Source organism: Triticum urartu, unplaced genomic scaffold (genome assembly GCF_003073215.2).
Source record: "Triticum urartu cultivar G1812 unplaced genomic scaffold, Tu2.1 TuUngrouped_contig_5337, whole genome shotgun sequence".
NCBI lineage: Eukaryota > Viridiplantae > Streptophyta > Magnoliopsida > Poales > Poaceae > Triticum > Triticum urartu.
In genome coordinates this window covers 4,177-18,699 of record NW_024116006.1, presented here as the reverse complement: position 1 = coordinate 18,699, position 14,523 = coordinate 4,177, and the positions used below count along the sequence as shown (strand labels likewise).

General features: G+C 42.5%; 1 pseudogene; it reads right to left on the bottom strand.

Annotated features, from left to right (window-relative positions):
* Nucleotides 1-822: 822 nt before the first annotated feature.
* On the bottom strand, nt 823-12,966 carry LOC125529097 (annotated as a pseudogene).
* Nucleotides 12,967-14,523: the final 1,557 nt, after the last annotated feature.

Here is a 14,523-nt window from a genome sequence, read left to right as displayed (position 1 = left end):
AAACAATGACGGAGGACGAAAAAAAATTAAGGTGGGGCAAACCTTGCATCGACAACCATCTCAGCAGGTTTAGACGAACACATATGCACTCAAACCTCAAGGACCTCTGAGCAAGGCATAAGAACCCTAAGGCCCAAAACAATGACAGAGGATGAAAAAAAATTAAGGTGGGGCAAACCTTGCATCGACAACCATCTCAGCAACACGTCACCCAATTGTTTGACACGAAAAAATATCTAAGCCACCGGGAGAAAGAAAGGGGAGTGTATTTCTCTCATACGCCGTGAAAAGAAGAAAAGAAAAATGCGGACGTGCCAGTGTACCGTAGTACACAAAGAAAAGGGTATGGGAAACGAGTATTTCATTAATCTCATTGGAGAAAACAAAATTACAAGATCCCGTAAAGTGTGGTCTCGTGGTTCCCGGGGTCTCGGAAGACTCCCGGTTAATTACTCTCGCGGGTTGCGCCACGGGATACCTCTGATTAAGTCGTGTGGTCGTCTTCGTCGTCATCGCTTCACGTTCTCCATGCACGATGACGGTGGTGTGTGTGGGTGGCGGCAGAGCCCGTGTTGTTGTTGTTACCTAAGTGGTAAGTTAGGAGTATGTGACAATAGGGCGCCAAATAAGACACACTGGCTAGTAATCTACTCCCTCTGATCTTTTAGATCACTTACAGAGGGAGTACTAATTTAGTTATTTGCCAGCACTGCATGAAAGGCATCCAAATGGTTTGTGAATATTGATTCCACCATTTCCAACCGTTTCCATAGGAACAACGATAAGGCAGAAAAAAAGAGGTTATTTGGTTGTAAGAAATAATAGTAGTTACTAAAATTTCCATTGTCTCTGGCTGGCTGGTATAGCAGTTTACTACCCCTCCAATACTCTGTACTAAATCAGCGACAATTAATATGGATCGGAGGAAGTACAGGGTTAAAACAGCTCACTACATATGTACATATGCCAAATCAATATTCAGCACACGTACATACATGCTCTTTCTTCTGCACTTGCACATCAAATCAATATTCAGCATAGCAGACAACAACCTATATATATGCTATGCTTTGCCTTTGTGTATATAATACATACATATATGATCCTTCCTCCTTGAGATGCCATCCAGGTGCCTTACATTCAATCCTGTAACTTCCTTGCCGTCTGTGCACCATAGACAGGCACACATGGTCTGGTGGCAAGAAAGCAAGCAGGTTTGTGTATATATGCTGGATGCTTCAAGGCCACTGATCGATCAGCCAAGAAGCTGCCTGAGGCCATCCATAACCTGCTCCCTCTTTGAAGGATTCATCTGTACAATATACGCAGCGATCAATGCATCAGAGAGGTGAAGCGTAGATAGGCCAAGAAAAAACAAACAAAAGAAAGAAAGCTTACTTTGCCAAGGAGGAGCGAAAGGCCATCGGGCAAGGCCTTCACATCGGAGCTTTCAGCGAGATGCGACAACAGTCAGGATAATCGTTCAGCTTTCAGCTCCCCGAGATACTTTTCATAGTTGCTACGATCGTCTTTCCAGGCGAAGAAGGCTTCATCATCGTTCCAGTCCCCGCCATCTCCTTGCCCTTGAGAAGCCATATACCTTTTCTTGATGCACTCCAGCGCTGATCCGTGAGTAGGCATTATCTGCTCGCCAGCGGCTTCTCTAACTTGTTTGGCGAGCGAATCCTCGGCAACCCTCCTTCGCAATCTCCTGTAGAAGAAGGCCCGGGACTCCTCCCATTCCACCACCTTACTGATCACACCTTTGGCAACCATTCTGGAAGTGGTGTCATGCAGTTCAGCAAACCGAGTAGCGACCTGGGTATATATGGGCATCAGCTGCTTCATCCGAGCAGTCATCGCACTCCTGATCCTAATGGTCTCCGTCTCCGAGGTACCCATCCTAATTTCTTTGAGGAGTCTGGCATTGAGTCTGGACAGCTGGGGGTCGAGCCTTAGCATGCTCTCTTCGACTTCGTCTGGCTTAAATTTGATCTCAATCAGCCCTTGTGCCTCAAGGACGTTCCCTTTTGCACCCCTCTCGGCGTACATCTCAATGTGCTCAGGATTGATCTTGCTGTCCACCACAACCCATGCGCCTCCACGCAACTCTCCAGCCTTTGGTATGTACACAAAAGCGGGCTGCTCATATGTCCTCAGGTTCTCGACAATCATAGAACCAGCCTGAAGGATCCCTTCAAACAGATCCCTTTGCCCACCCGAAAAGCCTCTCCAGTTAGCAAGTATGAACAACGGGAGTTCTTCATGGTTGAAATCCACCAGTGCCTGGGCTGTTTTCGCCGCTGAATCTGGGAACCACACCTGTCCTGCTTGAGGGACAAAACGCTCCGCAGAATCAAGCTGGCCAGAGTCAGCAGGGATCACTTGCATCATTGTCTGGGTTTCCACAGCTATGACACCAACTGGAATCCCACCCAGCCTTGCCCTTCCGGTAATAACAGTTTTTGCCCATCCTCCTAATGTTTCCACAAAGCTTTCTCTGTCAAACATACCACCCAACCACTTGCCTCCTTGAGTGTCCTCCTGAATGCCACAGATGGCTGCACGGGCATCACATGAATTCTCCGGGAAATATGTTACAGGTCTCTCCGGTGGATCAAGAGGTTTCAGAACAGGAAGGGGGCCGCCGACATACTGAGGTACATAGCTGAGCCATTTCAAGATAGCAGAAACACCTTCAAGATCATCTGACACTGTGAGATGGGCAACTCCATTTGCAGCCATGATTTTGGGGCCACCCAGTTGCAACTGAGAGCTATAAACCTCGCGTCCCAGGAGCTTGTTCAGCGGAGAAAACCCAGTTAAAATAATTGGTTGATCAATACGTTGTATGCACCGCAATCCTAACCTAGCAAGATAAGCCCCAATTCCAACAGCTCGTCCAGTCACAAATGTCAGAGTAAATGTCTCTCTATATGCCTTAGAGTAGGCACTGGCAATAGCACCACATCCATGTAGATTCTCACAACCGATTCCATCCTCTTTCCCAACAATGGTATCAACGACCCATCTGGTTTCTCCGTTTTCCAGTTTTAGCTCATGGGCTATAACCAAAGAGCTTAGACGTGAATAATCTTGTTCCGTGAGGTAGATGTAGTGAAAACCACGTTCAGGGCTCTCATCATCAGACCATCCGACATGGAAGCATGCCTTTATTTCCTGTGCTACACCGAGCCTAGCACCAGAAGTTGCTGCCAAGTAGATCAGGGGAATTTTCCTCTCGCAAGCAAGATTGGTAACAGCATCGAAGAATGCATCTTCTCTAGGACCAAAAGACCCAGCTTTAAATGTTATGTCATTTGCAACAACCATAATCTCCCGACCGCCTGGAAATTCTGGTGTGGAGAGCTTCATGTTCCAAGCAACAGTGCCAATATCATTCATAGCTGGAGGACGCTCAACTGGAACCAAAGGAGTACCAAATGATCCAGTTGAATCACCAAATATAAGCTCCGTCACTTGCGCATACCGCTGATGGTGCCCGTTAGCTTCTGCACCATGTGAAGTGCCAGCAGATTTCCATGACTTCTTCAATGCTTTTTCAAATGCCTGTGTGACAAAGTATTATTACCAATCCTAGTTGATCTAGTTAATAAATTGTAGATAAAAGAAAAGAAAGGAAAAATGCAACCAACTCACCAATGGGAAATCATAGCAGTATGTAGTTTCATTTTTCTTAGCAGCATAACGTTTCAGGTCAACAGCATCAAAAGGTTTGTATGGCTCACGCAATGCAATGCCATGCAAAGGACCAGCTGGCAGGTGTCGCAGAGCGGTAGAAAAGCTCATGTGTGTTGGAGTCCTCCACTTCTCGGTAAATCTGGAAGTCAGAAAAATTTGAGCATAAAAACAATAAAGAGAAAACGGTACTTACTACTTACAAGTCTTTTTAACTAGTGTTTCAAAAGCAACAGTTGAGAGAGTAAAATATTACATGAATGATTGGGTTGATGAGCATTTTCTATGCACTAACAAGATAAGTTAATAGAATCATATTTGATGGTCTGTGGGGCCTTATCCATCAGAATAGCATTCTTTGTAGTGATGCTATTGTTCATAGAGCAGTGCAATAGCTAAGGTAACTTACATCGACAGTGAAAGTATGCCCAGTTACATTAGTAACAACAACTCTCCAAGCACCGTTAGCTTGCCCATCACAATCTAACCACAGCTTTACTTCCCACTGGTACACGGACAGGCGATGCATCCTGACGCCAACATGTTCATGTATATTCATAACCATATGCTTCAAAAGTGTGCATGCTGTCTCCTCATCTTGATCAACTTCATCTGTCCTCCTAATATAATGAGAAGAAAAAACCAAGCGAACATATATGAGCACATTTATGCAATATATTTTGTTGAGAACATAAATACATATTTTTCTTGAGTGCACAGGAGAGCTGTCCATCACCATACTAAGAAGAAAAGGAGTTACGAAGAAATATATTATGACTGACCTTGAAAATGGAATTAGATCAAATAACCGCTGCTCTCAGTATGCACATATACATATGAGAGTAGCCTGACCTCACAGCCTCATTGTGAGCATGTAACTCTATTTCTTCTAGCGCTGCCCTCAGTGATTTAAGTATGCTGTCAGATATGAATGATGATGAGGCTTGAGCATGGCCTACTTCATTGTCAATATTTCCAAACAAAAACCCATTCGTCACACTTGGCTGTCTAACTATGGTACGAAGAAACATCCTTTGGTTATTTGATCTTGGATCTTTATTGTTCTTTACTAGTGTGTAGATGTGCCACTGGCGATCACGTGATGGGGTGTATTTTGCGTCATTGTAACCTTCTAATTTCACTTTGTCCTGCATTTACAGATAAAGTTGTTAGCAGTACTGGTTTTATTGAAGAGAACATAAGCCAAAACAAAATCTGAATACCAATTCAAGAAATGTGGACAAAGGAGGCTCCACATGGCGGAGCATCGGGTCCTCCTCATAATATAGCTTGTCAAATGACCATTGGAAGGAGTGGCGCATTGGCGGACGCCCTTCATCTCTTTGGATAATGCAGCTGACAACCCTAATAGCAGCACCAATGAGATGTGATGTTATAGTGTTATCCTTCAGGATCTTGGACAGTTTGTTGATCCTTTCTTGCGCTTGATCCTCATCACCACTAAGAAGAGAAAACAGAGTGGAAGAGGTAACTATTTTTTTTCATGAAATTCACTACCAGTTCATAGAATCACACTCTTGTGATCTTTCAGATCTCATAAATACCAACAAACCACATAAGAAAAGAGTGTATACGAACCTGTCTTGAAGAGTAATCATCTGATTGTTGATACCAACCAAAGCAATATGCAGCATATTGCTATGGTTAGATTTTATGGGATTACCATTTAAGACACTTCCAACACCTGCTCCGTAATGCGAAGTCTCCTTTAATGCAGCTTCAATCGCAGTTGGCAGAAACTGAAGAGACTTGATTATAACCATTAAACCCCATCGCCTGCCAATGGGATCCTCTAATTGTTGCTTTAGAAGTGTCGCAGATTGCCCATTTCTTTGTTCAATATGCTCTTCTGAGAATTCCCACAAGGCAATTAGACCAGACATGTGCCATTGCATCCGGACACTGCCCCTTACAAGGTAATGCTGGAAGATGATTGTGAGTTAGCCGACATAAATTTGTTAATGTTCCAGTTGTATCAAGAAATAGTGTAGTTAATAAATTCTGTGATACCTGATACAATCTGCGTATGTATGTCTCAACTACTCTCCGCTGAAGAGTAGGATCACTGTGATCAAACAGAGACACAAGGGCATCTTCAACTGCAACAGGGGCACATACTAAATCTTCCATCCTTTCATTGATGGCCATCTTCCTCCTAGGTGTTGAAAGCCGTGCTCCTTCCTCGGTAAACATCTCCAGCTCTGAAAGGCTTCTTGCTATGCTTGTGCGGAGTTCACTCAATTTAGTGTGCTCAAGAAGTTGACTTGCTTTAAGTGCCAGCTGCATCAGTTATAATAAATTTATTTTATTTCCCTAGACTATCATATGTGCAAAATGAATATATGCAGATCATCCAAACTCTCAATTTTACCTCAGAGTATGCTGTATGGTTCAGAGCAGAAAAGCGAATCAACTGGTCCCTGTAAGCAGATGGATTTGGATAGACCAATGCTTCCATAAGCCGTAGTATTAAATCATTTTTATTTTTCACACCCTTCAAGAGGACACAAATTTTGAGCACGGAAGCTATTGCATATCAAGTAAATCAACACATTGCACAGTAAGACATTACCTGGTGGGAGAACACAATATATACGACCTTCTCAAGGTCTTTTGCATGTTGAAGTCGTAGACGTTCTATCACATTGGACTGAGAATATAAAAGCAAATGCACATAAAATTAGTACATTTCGGTGAGAAAGTGAGCATCGATCAACCCATTCCAAGTAATAATAAAGTGATACCTGAATGTCATCACTGAACAGTTCCTCAACAGATAAATACTCCTCAAACAGACTCTTAACAACAACACGAGCATGGGTTTCTTTTCCACCCTCATATGACTTGACCAGGCTCATAAGTGGATCTACAAGCCTCCCATTAGTAACCCGATCTTTCTCAGAACAGCATGCAAGATTTGCCTGCAGTAATAGCTTTGTAAGGAAACAACATGACAAACAAAAATAAAGGCATGCCAAGTAACAGTCTCAAACTGACCTCAATGACTCCCCTTAGCAACTTGGCAGGGAAATCCTTGCTCTTTCGGAAGTCATCTTTCAACTCATACTCTTTGTACATACCATCCAACTGAGAATAGGCAAATTAGTAATCCATTCGATATGCAGCCAAAAAGGAAAATAGAATAATGACAGGTAAAATAAAAAATTAACTAGAATACTTAATCACCTCATTCCTAAGGTCTTTTGGGAGTCGGGTTGCCAAAACAGACATGATTTCTTGCCACTGTAGAAAAGGGAGCTCAGGGCTGTCTAGGCAGTTTAGCAAATCTTGTGCAACCTGAAAGAAAAGGTACAGTCAGGAACTTATTGATTGGAGAAAGATGGTAGCGTTTGTCTCAAACTAAGAGGTCAGTTTCTCTCTGTAGAAGAGGAAAATGGCAACGAGATTGACAAGGGGAACCAAAATTGGAAGAACAACTATATTCTGAAAGTTTGTATGCCTTACATGATTGACATTATGTTCATATCCTGCAAGGATCATGTGCGCAGAATTCACACTTGCAGTAAACTTTTGGTGAACTTTGCCAGAAATAGCAGTAGGATGTCCAAGTTTTGGGAAGGTGCCATGAAATGGTTCAGCTCTCCTCACAGCAGATGGGTCATCAAGATCCAACCTTGCTATCAGGTCACTCGCCTGCACAAAGACAGACATTTCAGCTAGTATTTAAAAGATGCATGCATATTGCAAGCATAAAGCACTTCAGTCAGAATGTACATATAGCGCTACGAGCACGTAAACAAGGGGGAGAGAGAAGAAACGAACCTGCATGGCCTGACCCTCCGGCATGACAAAGTGAATGACACCAGAGGCCGGTAGTAACAGTGGCATGCACATCTTCATGACCTCCACCTCAGCATATGGTGTATCAGCAACCACACGAGAACCATCAGCGACCAAAAACCGAAGAAGTTTGCACGGTGTATCAGCCAACAGCTTGGAAGGATCATGCTCTTTCTGTAATATATCATCCAGAGGACATAATTAATTTATGTATGTTCACACAATTTGCAGTCTACTGAAACGAAGCCTATATTACGTAGTCCTTCAGTTAAATATTCCCATAATGAGGGTTTCTCTAATAAGATCCTTTGCCAAAATTGAGGATCCTAAGCAGGTGCTAAGACATGACTATTAAGCAGATGTAACACCAAAAGTGGTGGCAGATGACAAAAAAGAGACTTGGCTAAGAAAATGAAATATCTATGTTACTGATTACCTAATTCCAAAATCAACTAGGGCAAGGTTCATGAAACCAAGAGGAGACTAGAGATCTAGCTATCTTCACCTGTAATAAGAATGTTCTCCCATTGATTAGAAGGCGCGTACCAGCACCCTCTGTCTCTGCGTAAATTACATGACTGTTTCCATCCAACTGGAAAATTTACAACTAAAGATTGTTCAGACCATTTCCAAACAAAAAAAAAAGATAGATCATGCTTGTACAAAAACGTGTGATGTGGCAAACCTACCTGCATTAAGAGTCCGCCATCTCGCAACGAATGTATCTCTGCTTCAATCTCTGAATCATTAATTCTTAATCTGTAGCTACGGGGTCCACCTCTTACAATCTCAATCTACAGAAGAAAATAATCATGAGCAAATGTGACAAGGATACCAACTGGATTAGATGGGTATGTAATGCATGGATATAATTAATGAGAAAAGTACAGATAATTACCATATATTTGATCCCCTCTATATTTAGAGTTACAGTCAAGTTGACAAGAGAAATGTGCTGTGAAAACGAAGCAGTTAGACAGTTTTATTCATCATATAGAAATTAGAATATCAACAGTAAGAAAATTCATCATATAGTACGATACCTTTGGCGGTATTTGACCTTTACTGAGATAACCGACATAATCGGTTACAGCACTCGAGCTCCTGCTTGATGCTTCCTGAAATATAAGAAATACGTATTTGAGGATGGAAATAGTTATCTTGTGTGCGACTGCGAGCTCATAACCACGTCATAAATCATATAGTTCTGCAGACAAGGAAATCATACATATAGAGCTCCACCAACAACTGAAAGGTACCATGGGGGGCTCTCTGCTTTAACATGCATAGCTATTCTGCTGTCTAGCCAACCAGTGTGGATCTTATTTTCTTGGTATTGCGCAGCCTGGAGAAATGAAAATTTTGAACAAAGATTACATTAAAGAATAATTGTACATGTTTTCTTAAAGAATGTACCATGTAATCAGAGTTTTTTTTACTGTGGGGTTATCTTACATTCAAGAGATCCACCGTGTAATCAACGTTGGTGCGTATCTCTCCACGAATTTGGATCTCTTTTAACCCAAGTACCATATTGGCTATTGCCAACGACCTGGATTCCCCAAAAGCAAAAACATGACCTGCGAGAAAATCATGCTGTTTAAGAAAAGCATCATGAGATACCATGAGGAAACAGATAATTACGCATGACACTTACCAAACTGAGAATCAGAAAACTCATGAATTGCTCCTCCAGACTGAAAACAAGAAATGATGATTCAGGTTAGGTTGCGTGCGGCACAACAAGATATAATTTCTAACCAAGGAAATTATCAACACGAGGAACAGGGAGATTATCATAATCTGCGGCTGTTGTGACATGTCGTGTGGTATCAAAGATTATGCATGAATGTCGTGTGGTATCAAAGATCATAAAGCATGGAATGTATACTTGCCTTAACGGAGAAATAGGCCCAAACATTGGGTTTACTTTTAAAGTTGAGCTCTTCCACTCTTCCACTAGTAGGCTTAAACCCATCATCTGGATCCTCGCTAGTAACTCTAACTGCTACACAATGACCCTTTGGCCTTGCAGACTGTGCTTTGTCCAAATCAAATTTAGTTGCAACAGCTGACATTTCCTTCCAAGCGTGATAGCCACCTCCATATTCCATTCCATAAAAGCGTCTGATCTCTGCAATGATCCTTTTATCGATTAGTATGGATGGAAAGAGATCATTTCATCAACCATTAAGTTGGAAACTTGCCTACCTGGAATGTTGTAGAGGGGTATGCCCATTCCTACTGCAACTTGGGATGCAGGTAAGTTTATGTCAGCAATCCATTCAGTCACAGGGTGTTCTACCTGCAATCTTGGATTAAGCTCCAGGAAATAGTATTCTCCTGTTTCCATGCTGTACAGATATTCCACTGTAGCAGCACCCTGATATTGCACACATTTAGCAAGCCGCCTTGCAGCCTGCTCAAGCTCTCGAACTGTTTCTGGAGGAGCAACTGTAATTGGTCCCTCTTCGATAATCTGTTGCAAGTATATGGTCAACACTATTGTTTCACAAAACATAAAAGAAATATAGCTATCAGCTACTTATTACTACTACTATTACTATTATTATACACCCTCTGTTCCTAAATATAAGACGTTTTTGTAGTTCAAATTGAACTGCAAAAACGTCTTATATTTAGAAACAGAGGTAGTAATTATTTGTCTTGCGATAGTTAATTCTTGTGGTTATGAAATCATTTGTAATACAGCCACTAGAGTTTTCAACATTCTGAGCTCAAAACTTCGAGTGCAACACATATATCACTATAGAAAAAAAAAAGTTAGTTCTTGAATTCAAAATGCAAAATTCAACTATTTATAGTACAATCTGTACTTGATAGTGACAAATGCTTCCATTAAAAGAAAATATTAACTTAGATTTGGCATAGCTCCTGCAACATCTTACACTTTGCTTAACAGTAATATGATTGCTACATCGTCCAATGAAGTTTTACTTCCCTGAAGCTCTACAACTTCTACCAATGCTCTAGGACTGATATTGGACAACACAATACGCTTCAGGAGAATAACTAACCTTTTGGTGCCTTCTTTGAACACTACAGTCCCGGCTGTGCAGTGCTGCTACGTTGCCGTGTTTGTCACAGAGCAATTGAACCTCTAGATGTCGGCTCTACAAAGGAACAGAAATGCAATATTTTAGAGACATAAACTATATCAGTATAGGCGAAGCACTCGCTGAATGATAACAGTAAAGGTGCTCTGCATCATTGTATACTCTTAGTCCCTTACCCACCTAGCATTTATATGAATATCATGTGAACACAAACAGAAAAATAAAGGAAGTAATATAACTGAATCTGTTATGACTTATCACCTGAGATGCCACCTTCATAATAAATATAGGCGATCCAGGGACTTCTCCTTGCACTTTCTTAAACAAGGCTCTCACCTCATCATCATTGTGTACCTATAAAACCATTTGGATGGCATCCAAATCATCTTTGGGTTAATCCAGAATATTTCCAGGAAACCTGAACTTCATTCTATATGGACAGGGAATGACACCGTAGAGCTGAATTACAAAGACGACCAACCTTCCTTATTCCTTTACCACCACCACCCCATGATGCCTTGATCATTGCAGGATACCCCACCACTTGACAACTAGCCACCGCTTCCTCTGTAGTTGAAACACAAGCATTCTTGTAGATCTCCTCAGGTATCGAGTGGCAGGTTTCTTGCAGAACTTTCACCTAGAGCACGACGTTAGGATAGTAGTTTTAAGCAACATATACACAGTGATGGAGAAAAAACAGTATTAGAGAAATAGGAAAAGGCACGCATACATACATGTGACCCACTCCATGGAAGAGTTGGAACTCCTGCTGCTTGTGCGATAAGAGAGGAGCCAATCTTATCGCCTAGTGCAGCCATGGCGGCTGATGGTGGCCCAAGAAAAACAATTCCTTTTTCCTTGAGCGCATCCGGAAGTTCTGGGTTCTCAGAAGCATGACCCCAGCCAGGCCAAACTGCAGAAACCTGAGTTCTATCTGCTATCTGTGACAGGACAGGTGAATTGCGAACAAACATTTAATAGCTATGGTCAAGTATCCAGCACAATGAACATGGATGACAAACTAATCCACAAGTAAGTAGGCAAAATGATAAGGGAGCAGGAGAATGATGGATGGATGAACTGCGCTAACCTCGACTATGAGCTGTACATTTGCATAGTTGTTGTTATCCGTCCCAGCGGGGACTTACAGGAACTGGTCGGCGATCCTTATGTGCTCGGCATTGACCCTGAGGTCCTCGGGGGTCGCCATGGTCACCAAAAGGATGGCCTTCTCGGTCCCAAAGGTCTCCAAGGCCCAGGCGCGGATGCTGCGCATGAACTTGACGGCAGCCATGCCATTGTTGGCAACCAGCACGCTGCGAATCGGCGAGTCGCCCCCAAGCGCCTTACAGAATTCGTCGACCGAAGAGGACATCCCGTTGACTTGGTCGGATTCCACCATTGTTGCTGTCTTGCCCCTCTAACTAACCTTCGGCACTGCACCGGGAGAAGAAAACTCCTGACTGGTTAGCGAGGAATCGAAGCACTAGGTGGGATGTTTCTTTTGGTTTTGCTTGCATACTGTGGTTGTGTATCCTCTGAACTAGAGTAGATGTTAGAATGGTGCAAACAAAACAAAAGCATACTCTGTTTAACTAGTAGTACTAGTGAATCATGAAATTCCTTTCACCCAGCAAGCGGAGAACTCGCGGCAGTAGATGAACTAATAGTCAACAGACAGCAAGCAGATTCAGATTAGACATTTCTTTGTGTTCTGTTCCCATGTGAAGAACAACTTGTGTTGACTGACTATGCGACCACACTAGCTAGCTGGAGGGAGCGAAGGGAATTGAATCCCTACATCAAATGATCAATCAATTCAACAGAAGAGAACAAGGACAAGCAGCCTCAAGAGTCAAGACCCACCTGGCCAGCAATGCTGCAACTGCTTGCAAAGAAGCAGTCCACGCGAAGGTGGTGCCCTGCCTGCTGCTTACGTTATATGGCGGGACTGGAGTGGAGGTCGTACTCGACTGGAGGCAGGATTGGAGCACACACGGAGACGGAGACGGAGAGAGAGGAGCAGTTGGTTGATCACGGGAGGGAGTCCTGCTCCGAAGAGAAGAAGAAGAAGAGGAGTGGATGGATGACAAGACCGACTCCAGTACGCACCGTAGGTGTTCGACAGAATGCCTGACGGCCGCGCGCACGGCAAGGAAGGAAGGAAGGAAGGAAGGTCGAAGATGGCGGCGGCGGGGGAGATAAGAAAGGAGGTGGCCGACTGCTCCTGCGGGGAGGGGAGCGGAGCGGCAACGGTAGGCATCCATGGGAGCGGGGAGTTGGGAGAGTGGTAGAGAGGGAGGGGCGGGTGGCAGGTTGGAGACGACGCGGGACTGGACTGGACTGGACTGGATGGATGGTTGGTGTGCCCGTCCCGCCGTCCGTCCGTCCGGCGGCATGGGCCTTTGATCGATAGATTGATGATGGACGCGGATGATGACATCTCCAATCGATTCCCCGTGCCCAGAAACGTGAACGACCTGTGAAAATTAGATTCTTGTGAGAGAAAACAAAAGACTGTTTTGGAAGCATTTTAGATACATAAATTGGGGTCAGAAATTTGCGCGCATGTGAAACACGCATCAATGTTTGTCGGCTTAAAATTCCATATTTTTTGAACCTTTTTAGTAGCATTTTTTTTCCAAATTTTATATTGTAGCAAAGGGTGCATGTGAGTTGGTGCTCACAAAAGCACTTTCTTGTGACTTACTCCCTCCTTCCATTTATATAGGGCCTAATGTGTTTTTCGAGGCTAACTTTGACCAAATATTAAAGCAATAATATATGACATGCAACTTACACAAAGCACACCGTTAAATTCCTGTGTGAAAGGAGCTTTCAATGATATAATTTTCACATTGTGCATGTCATATACTATTAATCTTGTCAATAGTCAAAGGCTGTCTTAAAAAATGCATTAGGCCCTATATAGATGAAAAGAGAGAATAGCTCAATTTTCTTTTATCTCTTGTCGCTGGTCGGCATGTAGGGTCGGATGTGCCCCATGATCTTGTGCAGTTTTTCTGAAAACAATCATAGATGCTTACATGCATGCATATACCGATATACGTACATTCACCTGTATGAACACATGCACATACATCTAACTTTATGAGCGCCTCCGTGATAATGAGCTGGCATGTAAAGTCATCATAGGTGCCTCCTAGCCGACGGGAACATCTCCTCCTAGTAAGCGAACATCACCAAAAAGATTGAAATAAATATATGAAGATGCAAGCACTAGTGTCAAGTTTAGGACTTGAACCCCTGATGGGTTGATTTCACGACAAGAAATCTAATCATCTGAGCTACACTCAATTCACTGATTTTTGCTATTAATTAGTGAAGCTAGCAGTGTTATCTCAAAAAAAATTAACATTTTCCTACGTGTGCACGAAAACTAAAACATGCTTTTGTACTCAACTACTATTTGGTTCTGAGGATATCTCTGCAATGTAGATAATCTTCGCAGAAGTTTTAGCTAACTCATCAATAACTCGAGGACTATTTTACTTTGTGTGCACTAGAAAACGAGAGTGGCGTTTTGGCACATTGGGGCATATGCTCCTGGTTTTTAAAATCTGTTTTAGACATATTTTAAAATGTCAAAAAAATCTAAAAAAATGATTTCTGCATACATCTCGACATTCTACGTGCACAGAAACTCATTTCACCGCAAACCGACAAAATTTAGTGTTAAAATAGGCTTTTCATGAGACATTCTTTTGTATTTTGTACACAAGGTGTATAAAATGTTGTTTTTTCGTGAAACTTGGCGTGCGGACAAACAATGTTGAGATGTACGCATCAAGTTTGTGTTCGGAAGTTTTTTAACATTTTGAAATATATTTTTTGATGATAGGAGCATATGCTTCCATATGCCAAAGTGAATTTCCGGTACATGCATGCTATACATAAGAAA